This window comes from Grus americana, chromosome Z (assembly GCF_028858705.1).
Source record: "Grus americana isolate bGruAme1 chromosome Z, bGruAme1.mat, whole genome shotgun sequence".
Classification (NCBI taxonomy): Eukaryota; Metazoa; Chordata; class Aves; order Gruiformes; family Gruidae; genus Grus; species Grus americana.
The window spans coordinates 24,304,627-24,317,972 of record NC_072891.1 but is presented as its reverse complement, the minus strand read 5'-3'; the positions used below and the strand labels follow the sequence as shown (position 1 = coordinate 24,317,972).

General features: G+C 36.1%; 1 protein-coding gene across 3 annotated transcripts in view; it reads left to right on the top strand.

Moving 5' to 3' along the window:
- ADAMTS6 (ADAM metallopeptidase with thrombospondin type 1 motif 6) overlaps window positions 1-13,346 on the top strand; it is a 156,781-nt gene that overhangs the window by 22,150 nt on the left and 121,285 nt on the right. The gene's annotated exons all lie outside the window — the stretch shown is intronic.

Below are 13,346 nucleotides of genomic sequence, written 5' to 3'. Positions count from 1 at the left end.
CTGCGATCTTGCCATCCTGGTAAATGTATTCCTGTTTGTCGTTTGCAGTTACGGGTAGGCAACTGTACGTTATTAGGAGGTCAGTTTCCCTGTTGTTTAAGGACACTATTTATTCTTTTCTATTTTGTTTAAATAGCAGCAGGTGCAGCAGCACTAATGTGGATTAGGATCTTTTCATTATAGTTTCTGCTTTCCAGGACAAATTCTGTACTACTTTGTTATGTGACCTATTTGTGGAATCATTGTGTTCACTGCAGAAAATTTTTAAATAGTGATTCAAATAATGGATCTTTTCTGGAATTTTGCCTAAAAGGTGTAAAAGTGGTTGGGTTTTTTGGGATGGGTGGGGGTTTTTGTTGGTTTTGTTTTGTATAAGGAACAATTTTTTTGAGAAAGAGGAAAGAAAACCTAATGAATCCCTTGCATGTATTTTTTGCATTCATATTTCAGAACAATTGTTACATGTGGTCATTGATAGTTATAGTCCAAGAAGTTTAAAAAAAAAAAAGTCTCTAATAAAAATAAATTGAATGAAATTTAAAATACAGTTACATTCTAAGATCTTGATTTTTCACAAAGGCCTTTGTTTATGCTCAATTTTTTGCATACAAGTAATTTTAAGCTGGAGAAGAGAAGACAGAGAGGATCTCATGAGTACTTATAAATATCTAAAGGGTGGATGTCTAGAGGAAGGGGCCAGACTCTTTTCAGTGGCGCCCAGCGACAGGACAAGGGGCAATGGGCACAAAATGGAACAGAGTAAGTTCCATCTGAATAAGAGGAAAAACTTCTTCACTGTGAGGGTGACCGAGCACTGGAACAGGCTGCCCAGAGAGGTTGTGGAGTCTCCGTCTCTGGAGATATTCAAAACCCACCTGGACACCATCCTGTGTGACCTGCTGTAGGTGATCCTGCTCTAGCAGGGAGGTTGGACTAGATGATCTCCTGAGGTCCCTTCCAACCCCTACCAATCTGTGAATCTGAGTTCCTTCACTAGGGCTGCTCACATGTGAAATTAAATACATCTTTACAGCTGTGCCACACATCAAGCTTTTACTGGTACAATTTAGGAAGTGAGTGAAAGTGTAATCCGTAGGTGATATGGTTGTGTGAGTTGAAGCCCCCCAATATGAATGTGTAAGCTACACTGGCAACACTATATATTTACTGTTATGGCTGAATAACTTGATGTTTTGTTAGTGTTATTCTGGCACTGCAAAACACAGTTGCTTATTTTCTTTCACTGTTGTGCTTGAATAAGTTTTTTTACTGTATATTCTGTACTGGCTTCCCTGTTCTGGTAGGATGTTCCCAGCATAGTTTTGAACAGTTCCGTATTCCAGGCAAAGGCTTAAGTCAGTGCTAACTTGCAGGCCTTTAACTGCAAAAGGAGCAAGTTTTCAGATAACATGAATGCTACCCATTGGAAATTAAGATTTTTTTTCAGCAAGAAGTAGTAAATATTAAGGACTTATTTTATTCTTCATTATGGGGGCTTAGTAATTATGTAAGTGTGCTGCAGTTTCTTAGGACTTGTCTATGCTATCTTTTAAAAAGGACATAAGAGCTATTTTTATAACTTCTGAATTTACTTCTGAGAAGTTTGCACTTCTAAGTATATACCTATACTTTAAATCAACAGAGTGCCTCAGTGTAGTATCTGCAGGCTAGTAATACCTATCTTTATAAAGCATCACTGAGCTTTTAAGTTCAGTTATGTATACTTTCACAATTGAATGCTTGTATTCATTTATTTAGTATAATAATTGTAATTTCTAAAAATAGTCCCAAAGGCTACACTAATCAATTTGTGTGGATCAATCAGGCTTTTACTGAAACTGCTAGCTATCCTGGCTCTTACTAATAAAATGTATCAGCTCATGTGAAGAATGGATTTTTTTCTTTTTTTAAGTTGGAATGAATAAAGATAAATTTATATTAATATAAATGTAGATCTATTAACTTTAAATAACTCTAAATGAATTACCGAAATGGTAACATGCTTGTTTTCATTCTATTTTGCATCTCTCACCTGATGAGACAGAGTTAATGCATTGTATGTGAAAGAGAAGGGTATAGCTACAGTGCTTTAAAATCTTGATGTGTTGGAGAGGTCCTTAATAACCTCTTCTACCTGAAGGAATTTGAACCTGTACTACCAAATATTAAGTTATTTTTTAGCCTCTGTAATAGTGTTTTGAAAGCGGTTTCCTGAATCTGTCCCACTGATGCTGCTCTGCTTTGTATGCGGTAATTACATTTTAATTGGATTTGACACTGGAACCATTTTTGGTCATTGTGTGTACTACTATTTTATGGAAGGTAGGAAAGTTTCAGTTCAACATTATGAATAGTCTTGTGTTGATCAAAACCAGATTTTTCAGTAAGTAATTGATGTATTTGAAAATAGTACCTAGCCCTAGCTCAGTATTTAAGTTTGCAACTGCAATAATCTTTATCTGGAAAGTAGGACAAAGTTGTTAAGAAAAGGAGTCATTATCTTCATCTGTGCAAATGAAGACAGCACCTCAGCTTTTCTTAGCAACAAATGGCTTTCCTCCATGTTAGTTTCAAAGATGGCATGCTCTGATCTTGGAAAAAACCCCCGTATTAAGGGTGCTGATTCCCTAGGGGTGTCCGCTTGACCAACGTAGACAGGCTTTTGTACCCTAAACTAGCTGTATGCTAAAACCAGGTAGCCTCACTGGCATGGAGGTATGCCAGGCTAATCGAAATCGTCCCCTGGAGACGTTACCATGCCTGCTAAAGCACTGGTCTTTGGACAAGAGCCTAGCTGTGTTCGGTGTGCCTGGTGTACGGGCTTCCCTGTCGTGGTCCTGCAGGCACCCTGCAGTCTGCAGAGCACTTGTATTACTAGGTGGGTAGGGGATTGCCGAAAACTTCTTAGCTGATAATAAAAAATAAGGCAGGTAAGAGACTGGTTCAAGTAAGAGCCTGATTCCCAACCAGGAGAGCAAAATTGTGGTGATGGAAATGTATTATTACTTGCACAAATATGGTAACAAAAATAGTGTGCATTCTCAATCCACTGTGGTGAGTATTGGGACTGGTTTAGCTGCTTTAATGCTGCCAGGCTTTATGCCGTAGGCATGAAAATTATAGCAAGCAGGGACGTTTCCTGATACTATTGTCAGCAGAAGCATCTTTCTTCAGTTTCACTGGGGAGCTTCTGAGCATCCCTGAAATTGGTAAGATTGGTTCTTATAATCAGAACCCAAGGGTAGGTAATAGGCCTTATAAAAGGGCTTATTATAGAGCCTTGGGATATTGGCTGACTTAGTAGAACAAGAATAGCTATTACCCAGAACGCTGATAATTTGTGTGTGTTACTGTGCTTCTTCCTTCTTTTATTCATTTACAGAACTTCTGTTTGTATTTTCTGAATCTTAATTTAAGCACTTAATGTTATTTCAAGATAAGACTGTGATTGAATTAATGTTCTAAAACAATGAGACCTGGGTTTTTTTTTTTGTATAGTGCTCACTCTTTGAAATTCCACCTAGATTTTTTTTCTGTTGGAGACTATGTTTGAGTCTCAAACTTTAATATTTTATCCTGTAATTGTCCAAATTGTGTTCTTGGGGGCAGGTGAAAGTAAAATACTAAGCAGACAGGTTTTAATTATGAAGTTGATTAATAGTATAAAGCTGTTAAGACAATGTCTTCTTTTTTCTATGAAGTGACTTTCACTTTAGATAAACCTAGTGAATCCTTAAAATTCTTTCATATTACAAATTAATAAAAGTAGGAGAAAAATTTGTATGATTCTCTTATCTCAAGTCTTTTGGTAGACAAAAAGTAGTCTTTGCATTTGGTTCCTGTATTCCTGCATCATGGCTGTGATAATCTCACTTTTTAGCACAATGTCAGGTTCTCAGATTTGTAATTTTAAGACTCAGTGTAAGTTTTGAGACTCTCTGTATACTCTCCCTTGAGCATCCTACCACCAGTGTAGAAGTCTCTGTTTGCCTTTTTGAAGTTAGTTCTTGTTTATTTGCTGATTTTTATTTTTTTTTAACCTTCATTGCTAGCTTGCTTACTCCTTTTGTTTCTTCAGGAACTCCCTAAGAAATAGTCTCCATAGTTTACCTTGGAACACAAAACTTGAGAGCTCACAATGTACACTATGATAGTTACTTATTTTTGAAGAACACTTAACCCAGCTTTCCTTCCATTTCAATCAGTTGCTTCCTTCTCCTTATCTTATAGATCATAAAGTAGGAATTACCAAGTTCCTCAGCAATACTTTGGTCACCTTGCAAGCATGTACATTATGAACAAAACTGTTCCTTGTCCTGGGCACCTGCACAGAATGGTAAGGGCCAGAGGGTTGCATTCTAGGTTATACTTTGTAGCAGGGGTAGAGGAGAAGATGACAGAGTTAGAAAAATACCTTTTATTTTTTTTCTTTTACACCCTAAGAGTTCTCTAGTACTACATTTGTATATAGCTCAAGATGGTTAGTTTGATTTGTCCAGGTGCCAAATAGTTGGTTTTCCAAATCACATGTGTGACTGTCTGTCTGAACTTTGCAGCAATGGAGTCTTTTCCTGCTGGGAGGGAAGATCCAGAAGTATTGATCTACTGACAGACTCAGAGGCAAATTAAGTAAAAAGCACACCAAACAGCCCATAGGGAGGAAAATTTCAGGGGGAAGTTGATGGTCCTCTGTGTGTGTATCTCTAAAGGGGCAGAACTTGGTCTTTGAAATACAAATGTTTTAAATAGAGAAACATTTGAATCTTATTCACTTAAAGAGATAGTATGTCTCAAAAGTCATTGCATGAAATGTCATCTCCTGTTGGTACCACAGATGGTATAATTTTTCTGTTCCTCTGGGTTTTAAATAGGCTTGTACATGTTAATTTTTGTGAGACAGTGAATGAGGTCTCTCTTAATACAGACTTGTATTTTTGCCAGGCACCACTGTACTTGTAATTCGGTAAGTGTATTGCTAAGCAGCGTGGTATGGCTGCTGTTAGTGTTAACCCTGTTATTAGTATGCAGCATGTCTCTAGCAGCACTGCTGAAGCCCATATTGGAGGCATTAGCATTATTACACAATTGGTGGATTTTTCAACTCTTTCAAGGAGAGAAATTTTACAGAACTGGTTTATGTTTATTGTGTATGTACAATATTAACTTCGCAATGCCTCAGTTAGTTGTGCCCTCACGGGCAAGGTATGCTCTCTTTCATTTGTCTGTGAGATATGCATCGCCTGTGCTGCCAGTTTTTCTAAGGGGGCAGAAGATATATGTGTACAGCAGCAATCCTAAACTGTAAATCTTGTGGTTCATAATCTGAAGAACTGCAATGTTTCCGGCATTGCTGTATATACTTGAGAGGGTCAAAATGTTTCTTGTTTCCTTTTGCATACCTGTGTAGAGCTGACCAAAATTATGCCTTTCATTTTTTTTAAAACTTTAAGGGGGTTTAGGCAGCCAGGGATGATTTCGTAGTTGGATTGTCCTGATAGCAGTCCTAAAAGGAAGTTTATTTTACGGACACAGTTGCCCTTTTGCATTCCAGTTGCTTATAGGTAAGTAATATACTTTTATTCTGTAATAACAAATAACATTTTCCCATCAGGTTCTGTTCTATTTAAGGCATTTGGTAGTGAGGTGGGGCCAGCCAGGACTCTGCACATTCCTTTACTCCTGCAGGTCCAGGATTGTTATGCTGCTTTTCTGAGGCACTTTTCCACTTTTTTCCAGGCTTCTTCACTTGTTGCAAAGATTTCTTTTCTATACAAGGCACTCTCATGTTGCTCTGTCAGGACAATTTCCAAGTCTTGTCCAATAAATCTGGACATCCAAAAGGTTTCTGTTCCTGTGAAGCCTTGTTTCTGATCCTCAGCCTATGGTTTCTTTCTCCACTAATGAGAAGGGCTGCAATTTCAAGAACTAATTAACTCTAATGTCATTTTTATCTGTTTGTTTCTTACTTACTTGACTCTTAGTCCATTAAGTGGTTTTCACCCTTGTTTTTTATGCAGGCTTTCAGCTTGTTCTACTGGAGTTCCCTGCAGTGAATTTAAGCCCCTGACAGGAGGCTGTTTTTCCTCAGCTGATTTTTTTTCTGCAAAAATCATAAGATTGTCCATTGACTTAGTGATCTGGAGACCATGTGTATAAGATTTTTCCTCTGAGAGACAGGATTGAAAAGCTGAGATGTGTATATGCCCTTAATGTCTGTCCCTGCAGATATTTAAATTGCCAGGAGCCCATTTTCCAAACAACAACATGAAATTCCCTATGCTATTCTTTGTTATTGGGAAATTAAAGGGCCGAAAGTGAAAAAATCTATCTACATATACAAAATTACTGTATTTGGGAAAAAACTCAAACAAACTTGAAATGTACTGGGACTCTGCTACAGCAAATTGAGGAAAGTAAGGTATCTGATGTTGTTTGCGCAGTGCTTTCCGTAATAGGAATATTTGTACCAGAGTTTCTATACATGACATGTTCCTTACACTCCTTATTAGAGACCTGCTATTGACCACTGACAGAATCAGTGTGTTGCTAGATATGGTGCTGGTATCAGTGTTCTTACATTCTTACTCTTGTATCAAAAACATTTTGTGCGTCTTCACTATCCTAAGGCATATCCTTTGGAATGGCTACCCTAGGACTGACAAAAGAGAAGTTGTGGCCAAGAGATGCAGCATAACAACGGTGAGCCGTTACAGCAATGCATGGACTCTGTGTGTAGGTGATTTGCTTTAGATACATACGGGTCTAGAGCCATGTTCCAAGATTGCAAGCCCTGCATGTTCAGTGGAGGGAAAAAACATATACAAAGATTTCAGTGGAGAATTCTCTCTCATCGATTTTCTGCATGTCTTTTTGTGATCTGTGAAAATCAAATTAGATAACACAGGCAATAGAGAAAAATATGAAATAGTTGGCATATTATGTAATTCCCCTTTATGTGACGGTTACACACTTACTTGTTGGGTGGAGGTTTTGTTCTCCCGCTCCAAGTTAATGGAATAAGGCCTAAAATGTTGTTCAGGTTTCCACTCTTGGCTGTGAATTTTTCTGAGATTTGGGGAGAGGAGGTGGTTAGTGTAAATTGTATCTTTAAAATTTATTCCTAGATTTTGTAGCTGAAAGGAATCAGATAGACTCCATGGGATTTGAGGGAACTCACACGGAACAATAAAGTAGCTAGAATGTGAATCTAAAAAACTGCTTATTGCATGGCAAATGTCAACCAGCAGGTGATTTGCAGCTAATTAACAAGCACACTGTGTGAGTGGAATGTTTTCTAATCAATAAAAAGGCTGTTATTTTTCATTTCTGATGCCATTAGTTGACTTGGTTCACAGTTAGATGATGTGTATTCTGATTTAGTTTGTAAAATTTGAGTCTGGGAGGGTGGAAAAGGTATAAGGTAAACCCAGAGTTTGCTTAATCCATTCCAGATGGACAAAATGTGTTCAAAATGTGTTTTATTTAATACCAAATCCAGAAGAGTGACCAGTGTCATGAAGTAAAGCTCAGACTTTCATGCTCTGACTGGAGACTTCAAGTCTGAAAGCTGTTTTTTGTTTTGTTTTGGTTTTTTGTAGATTGAAATACTTGATACTGAGTAAAAAGACAAACAACATTGTCCTATCTCAATTGAGGACAGAAATTTTCACTGTAATCCCACAAACATCTTCTAAAATGTGCTCACTGAGTGGAACTGGTTACGCACCTAATGATTTCCTGAACTAGAAAACTTGAGAATATCCACCAGCACACAACGTGGGCAGTGCAGCTCCTTACTGCCTGCAGTTAAAGTCTTTCTCTAACTGAGGCAATGAAACCTTTGATAATTAAAAATGCATTGGGATAAACACGTAAAATATCAAACTACATTTGTTTTTGACCTTAATGGTATATTAATGCCTGCTGTGGCTTACAAATAAAACTTTTCTTTTTACACAGTAGACTTACTACAGAAGGAAAAAAATCAATGAAAAATACTTTTGTATGCTCTGTTTTCCCTCCCCTTTTTTTCTTCCAGGTATTTACCTTCTGAGTTGCACAAAGGGTCATAAAACCATTCAAATGATAGTTTTTCCAGGAAATGTTTTCTAGTAATAGTTTGGGATATCTGTTAGAACACTCAGTTACTGCTTGGCCAGATATCTGAGGAAGGGCTTTCTAGCAGTTTGAAATGTCATATTTTGCCTTCTTTTTCATAACGTACATAGACTTGTTTAAAAATACCTAATTTTTAATTTTTCTTAGCAGTCTGAGTAGAATCCTAGCGTTCTTTTTTTTTTTTTTTTTGCTTCTTTTGCCCTCTCTTCCTTAACTACAATATAAGGGCTGTTGCTATTTTCACAACTTACAATGACTGGCAGAATTATACATGTGTAAGTGAATAGCTGTGGTCCTCATTCTTAACAATCCAGAAAACAATATTAGGCCAATTTCTACCTTGGATTTTCACCAGTTTTGGATTTTGTCTGCGATCTGTTGCATAAATTCTTTCTCTCATCACATGTGAGTATATACTACATTTTCATGTTTTCTTCACATTTTAAACATCAGTCTGGACTATTTAGCTCAACTTTATAGCTACATTTTATTAGATTGCTTATGTATTAGAATACATTAAAGTGTGCTTTTAATTAGGACACAGGTTATAAATTAATTCTTTTAGTGGCACCAGCATATCCATTTAATTTTAGTATTTGATATTCTTCAGTATGCTTCAGTTTACACCAATCTGTCCTAACGAATGGTATGATTATTTATGCTTTGAGGTCAATGGCAGCATACCCATTATTTCAGTAGGATCTGGATAAGATTTCAGTTAGAGTTCATAGCTTGTTCATTTTAATTATGCAAATAGTCATGTAACACCTAAAGTGAACACTGTTCCATGCTACTTAATAACTTTTTGAAATATTTTGCAGCTTTAAAATGTGGATAAGTTAAGTGCATGAGTTGCTTAACCTTTTTCAGATTAGGGGTGGTATTTTCTCTGAAGTTGTACCCATTTCTGTATTCAATTCACTACGGTTTACAAACACCCATTATGCATAGAGATAGATCACTTCCTAACTAATTTTAAAGTATATTCACTGTGTTAAAAGTGCTTTCCAAAGTGATTGGCACTACTTACAGGTTCATTTTTTTAATTATTTTTGATTGCTTGATTAATGAATTTACAGCAAAGAAGTGACACTTGAAAGGAAATGTCTGGAAATTTTCCAGTCAAAGAGCAGGTGTGAATAGGCAGGAGCAGAGGATATTACAGAATTGTCCCAAGTGAAGAAATATGTTGTAGTTGGTGTCTGCAATGGTAGCTGTTCAGTTTCACTTTCATAATGTATTGTGAAATGTAGCTTAAAAGGCTATTAAATTTCTGACAGAACTGGATGATGGAAGTAAAGTAAAAATCTGAAGTTAAAATTCCATACTTGAATATTTTGTAATTGTCGTGCTAGCTTGATCACATATCCCTGGTTAATTGGTTCTAAAGTTGATTCTGAAATCAGATCTGCTAAACAACAGATAAAATTTTGCTTTAAACTCATATGAAATCAAACACTTGTTTTCAACTCAAAACGTTTTAATGAACAAGAAATTTGATGAAGAAAATAAGAAATCACATTTGTTTACATGTGGAATATTCAGAATTAAATTATCACCTGTGTTGCATTCTCAATTATTTTCTTAACTGACACTTTTCTAAAGTTATATGTTTCACAGTCTTTATTATATGAAGTAACCACTGGAAAATATGGTTGCTGAAAGACAAACACTGACATAATACTGAGAACTAAATGAAATTCTAGTCAAACCATTTATTTTTTACAACAGTGTGTGAAGGAATGGTGGTCTGGCCAACTACAAAGAGTTAAATATGAAATGCTAAACACATTTAATGACTAGCAAGTCTTATGTAGATTTGCTCTTCATGTGCTATTTTCCAATTCTTCCTACCGTTGTTTGTTTTCTGTTCCCCTCTGTTGCTGCCACATTGACCTATTATCAGCAGGTGAAACTGTAGCACATAAGAATACTCCAAATGGGAATATATTCAGCAAATGTAACAATTTCTATTTTTTTTTATGCTTTATCTTTTACTTATTTCTAGACTTGAAGCTCTTTATACTTCTGATATTTTGACCTTTATTAACTGTATTTCTACTGGCTAAGGTAATACAGACCAGCAATTACAACATTATCAACAGTGTGAACAAAAAAAATTTCTCTTAATGCTGCATAATCAAATATTTTTCTTATATCATATGGTCATTAATTATCCATGCATGCACTTACGCAAAATTCTAGACACTCCTAGTTTAAATTCTTAGTTTACACACCACTATTTATAGTATTTCAAAACTATATTGAAGTAGTCCATGAACACTATGGAGATAGCCAAAAGCTGTTGTGTGTGCATGGCCAGGGCCTACTGCAGGGTTACATGTGGTCATGGTACCTCAAGCTAATAAATTTAGTAAAGAATTTAAGCTGGGTTTTGGGTTTGGTTTTTTTTCAAATTATATACAGTTGAGTTAATTTGAGTAATGACTGATTACTTCTTTAACAGGCAATATTCTTATTCAAGCAATTTTGGATGGTTTAGTGAGTCAAAATGTTAGTTCGTCAATAGCGATAGGTATTCTAATACTTGATGCTTTGGCACAGTGTTGTGTGTAGATTCTTTGTACTGAATATTTCATATGCTTTGCCTCTCTTGCATTTTGTAAATATTATATAGCAAGAGAGAAGTGGCTTTCAATTATAAGTGCTATTGAACTATACTTGAACAATGATCAAGATCAGTTTCAACTTTTTATTGCAAATAGGAAAATACTCCGTTAACATAAAAGTACTTTTTGTATAAAACCACTTTTTTATATTTTGCTTTTGCATATTATGTGTAAACATGAAGTTTAATGCAAGTGCAACAAATTGTAAAATGGGTAGGGATGTGCATCCTTTATTTTAACATGTATTATCATATATAGTTAGGGTGGTAAATTCCAACAATATGGTAATTAGCAACAGAAAATATTAGACCCAGTGAGGGAAGCCCTTGGCTGATGTCAACTCAGGTGCCATGTATGTTGTTGCTGATAATTTGACTTGTAAAATTGTACCAGCAGTCACAAAGTTTTGAGCACACAATAGTGAATTCTATCAGTATCACTTTGTCAGAATTATTTTTTCTCTGATTACCAGCTGAAAAGCAAGCTTAAAACCATCATTAAAAATTATTTTGGATGGGTTTTAGGACCTGATTTGTACCTTCAGAATAACTCCTCTAATATGCTGTACTTACTTTCGTATACAAAGCCAGTAATCTCCTTCACAGACTAGTCTTAACCAGCTAAAAAACACAGAACTCATTTTTTGTCACCTTTGCATCTGTCTCTTCTCATCTACGTTTCATCATGGATGGAGAAAGCATTCTTTTACTTTGGACTAGAGGTCCTTATGTGTTGTCTTCTATATTATGTCTTCTGTATTGGACTTGGTGATCATTGTAGGTCCCTTCCAGCTGATATATTCTATTCTATTCTTAATGGTTTAAAGAAACTTCCAGTTGAAGCAATTTATTCAGGCAAGCATTGAATATACCAAGTGTTTTAAGGTGAAAGTATGTTGTGGTGAACTTGCATTCTTTCAGAGAGAGGGGTGATATTTCTTTTCAGAATGTATTTGCCTGCCTGAAGATTAAGATTTCCTTTAGTACTCTTTATACCACAGCACGAAATGGGTTTTTTTTGGTGGTAGTACAATGCAGTGAAATATACTGCATTCTAATTGCAACAAAGTCACTATTTGTTACCTGTAGCAGTTTTATTTCAATAAATTAAATATGCTTCGTATGTTTAATGGAGAAGTTCTTCTGACCGTTAGAAAAATCCGAAACATAGTCTAAAAACATTTAGCTGTTAGATATCAGACACGTTATACAGTGGGGCTTCTTTGGCTATAAAAGAAGATTGTCATCTTCCTCATCTCATCCAAAAGAGCTTTCTGCCATCAGAATAGTATATAATTTTATCTTCCTTTGCCTTTGACCTCTATACATTTAACTTCTCTTTAAGTGGTTCTGTTTAGTGAGTTATCAGGAGGAGTATTTACTATGGCTGCAGTCCTGCATTTTGATCTGTAAGTCAAACTCTCATGCTTATGCCAAGTGCCTTAAATATTAACTTGGCTCTGCACAATTATATACATATGTTAAAAAACCCCAACCCTGCATGACTATATCATATTGAAGGATTTAGGCCATATAGAGGGCAGAGTACTTTCTTACTCTTGCTTATGGTTGATAACAACTAGATTTAGTGTATGGGAGGGAGGGGAAGGAACATGAGAACATTGTCTGTGTGCACTCGTGTGTGTGGAGCAGCTCCCAAAACCTCTTTTTCTTTCCACACTTTAAAGCAAACAGAGGAACAAACCTTGCAGATTCCTCAGCCTGAAACACCAGAGTGTCACTCTTTAAAACCGTAGTACTTAGCACTTCTTTTACAATGTCATAGTGCTATTTTTAAAAGTAATTTCTTCCGACTTTGCTTGCTTTTTTCCCCCGCCATGCCGATGTTGTGACTTTAGTTCAAGTAATATGACTTTTGTAGAACTAAGAAGGAAAATAAGAATGTTAATGGTATTTTCTTTAAGCCTGCAAAATTAATTTTACTACTTCAGTGATCTAACTTTGAGCCATGCCTTCTGGTAAAGGTCACTGTTACTGATCTACTTACATGTTGCAAATGATGTGTGCCATAAGCTTTTCCATTATCCTTGAGGTTCAGGTGCATCCTCTGCTCCACTGCTGCATGTTAGAGAGATTCTTCCACACAGATCTTGAATCACCTGTTCCCCAAGTGTCTGGTGCAGCTGTATGGAAGTATTTTCTATGAGGTGGTCTGGAGCAATGTTTTGTGGGACTGGTGATACAGATGTGTTTTAGTGTCCTATTTCCAAAATCACCTTATTGGTAGAAATAGAATGCTGTATTGTTAAACAGTTATTTGGAATCACAGACACATAGCTATGTAAAATAAATGTGTACTTTAGAAACATTTTTATTTTTTAAATTCTAAGACAATAGATATATAATGAATAGTAATTGAATTAATTCCAAAGAGATATCTGACTTCATGTATGCATCAGGCCAACAAAGCTGAAGGGTTCATCAAGACCCTTTGCCTGAGAGTTTAGTTCCTGTGCTACTCTGTAGTCTAGTGGAGAATTTGGCAATGGGGACTCAAGATCCACTGCTAAGGGTTTTTCTCATTCAAAATTCTTTCCATCCCCACAGGGGATTTCATTAAGAAATTTCAACCTTTCTG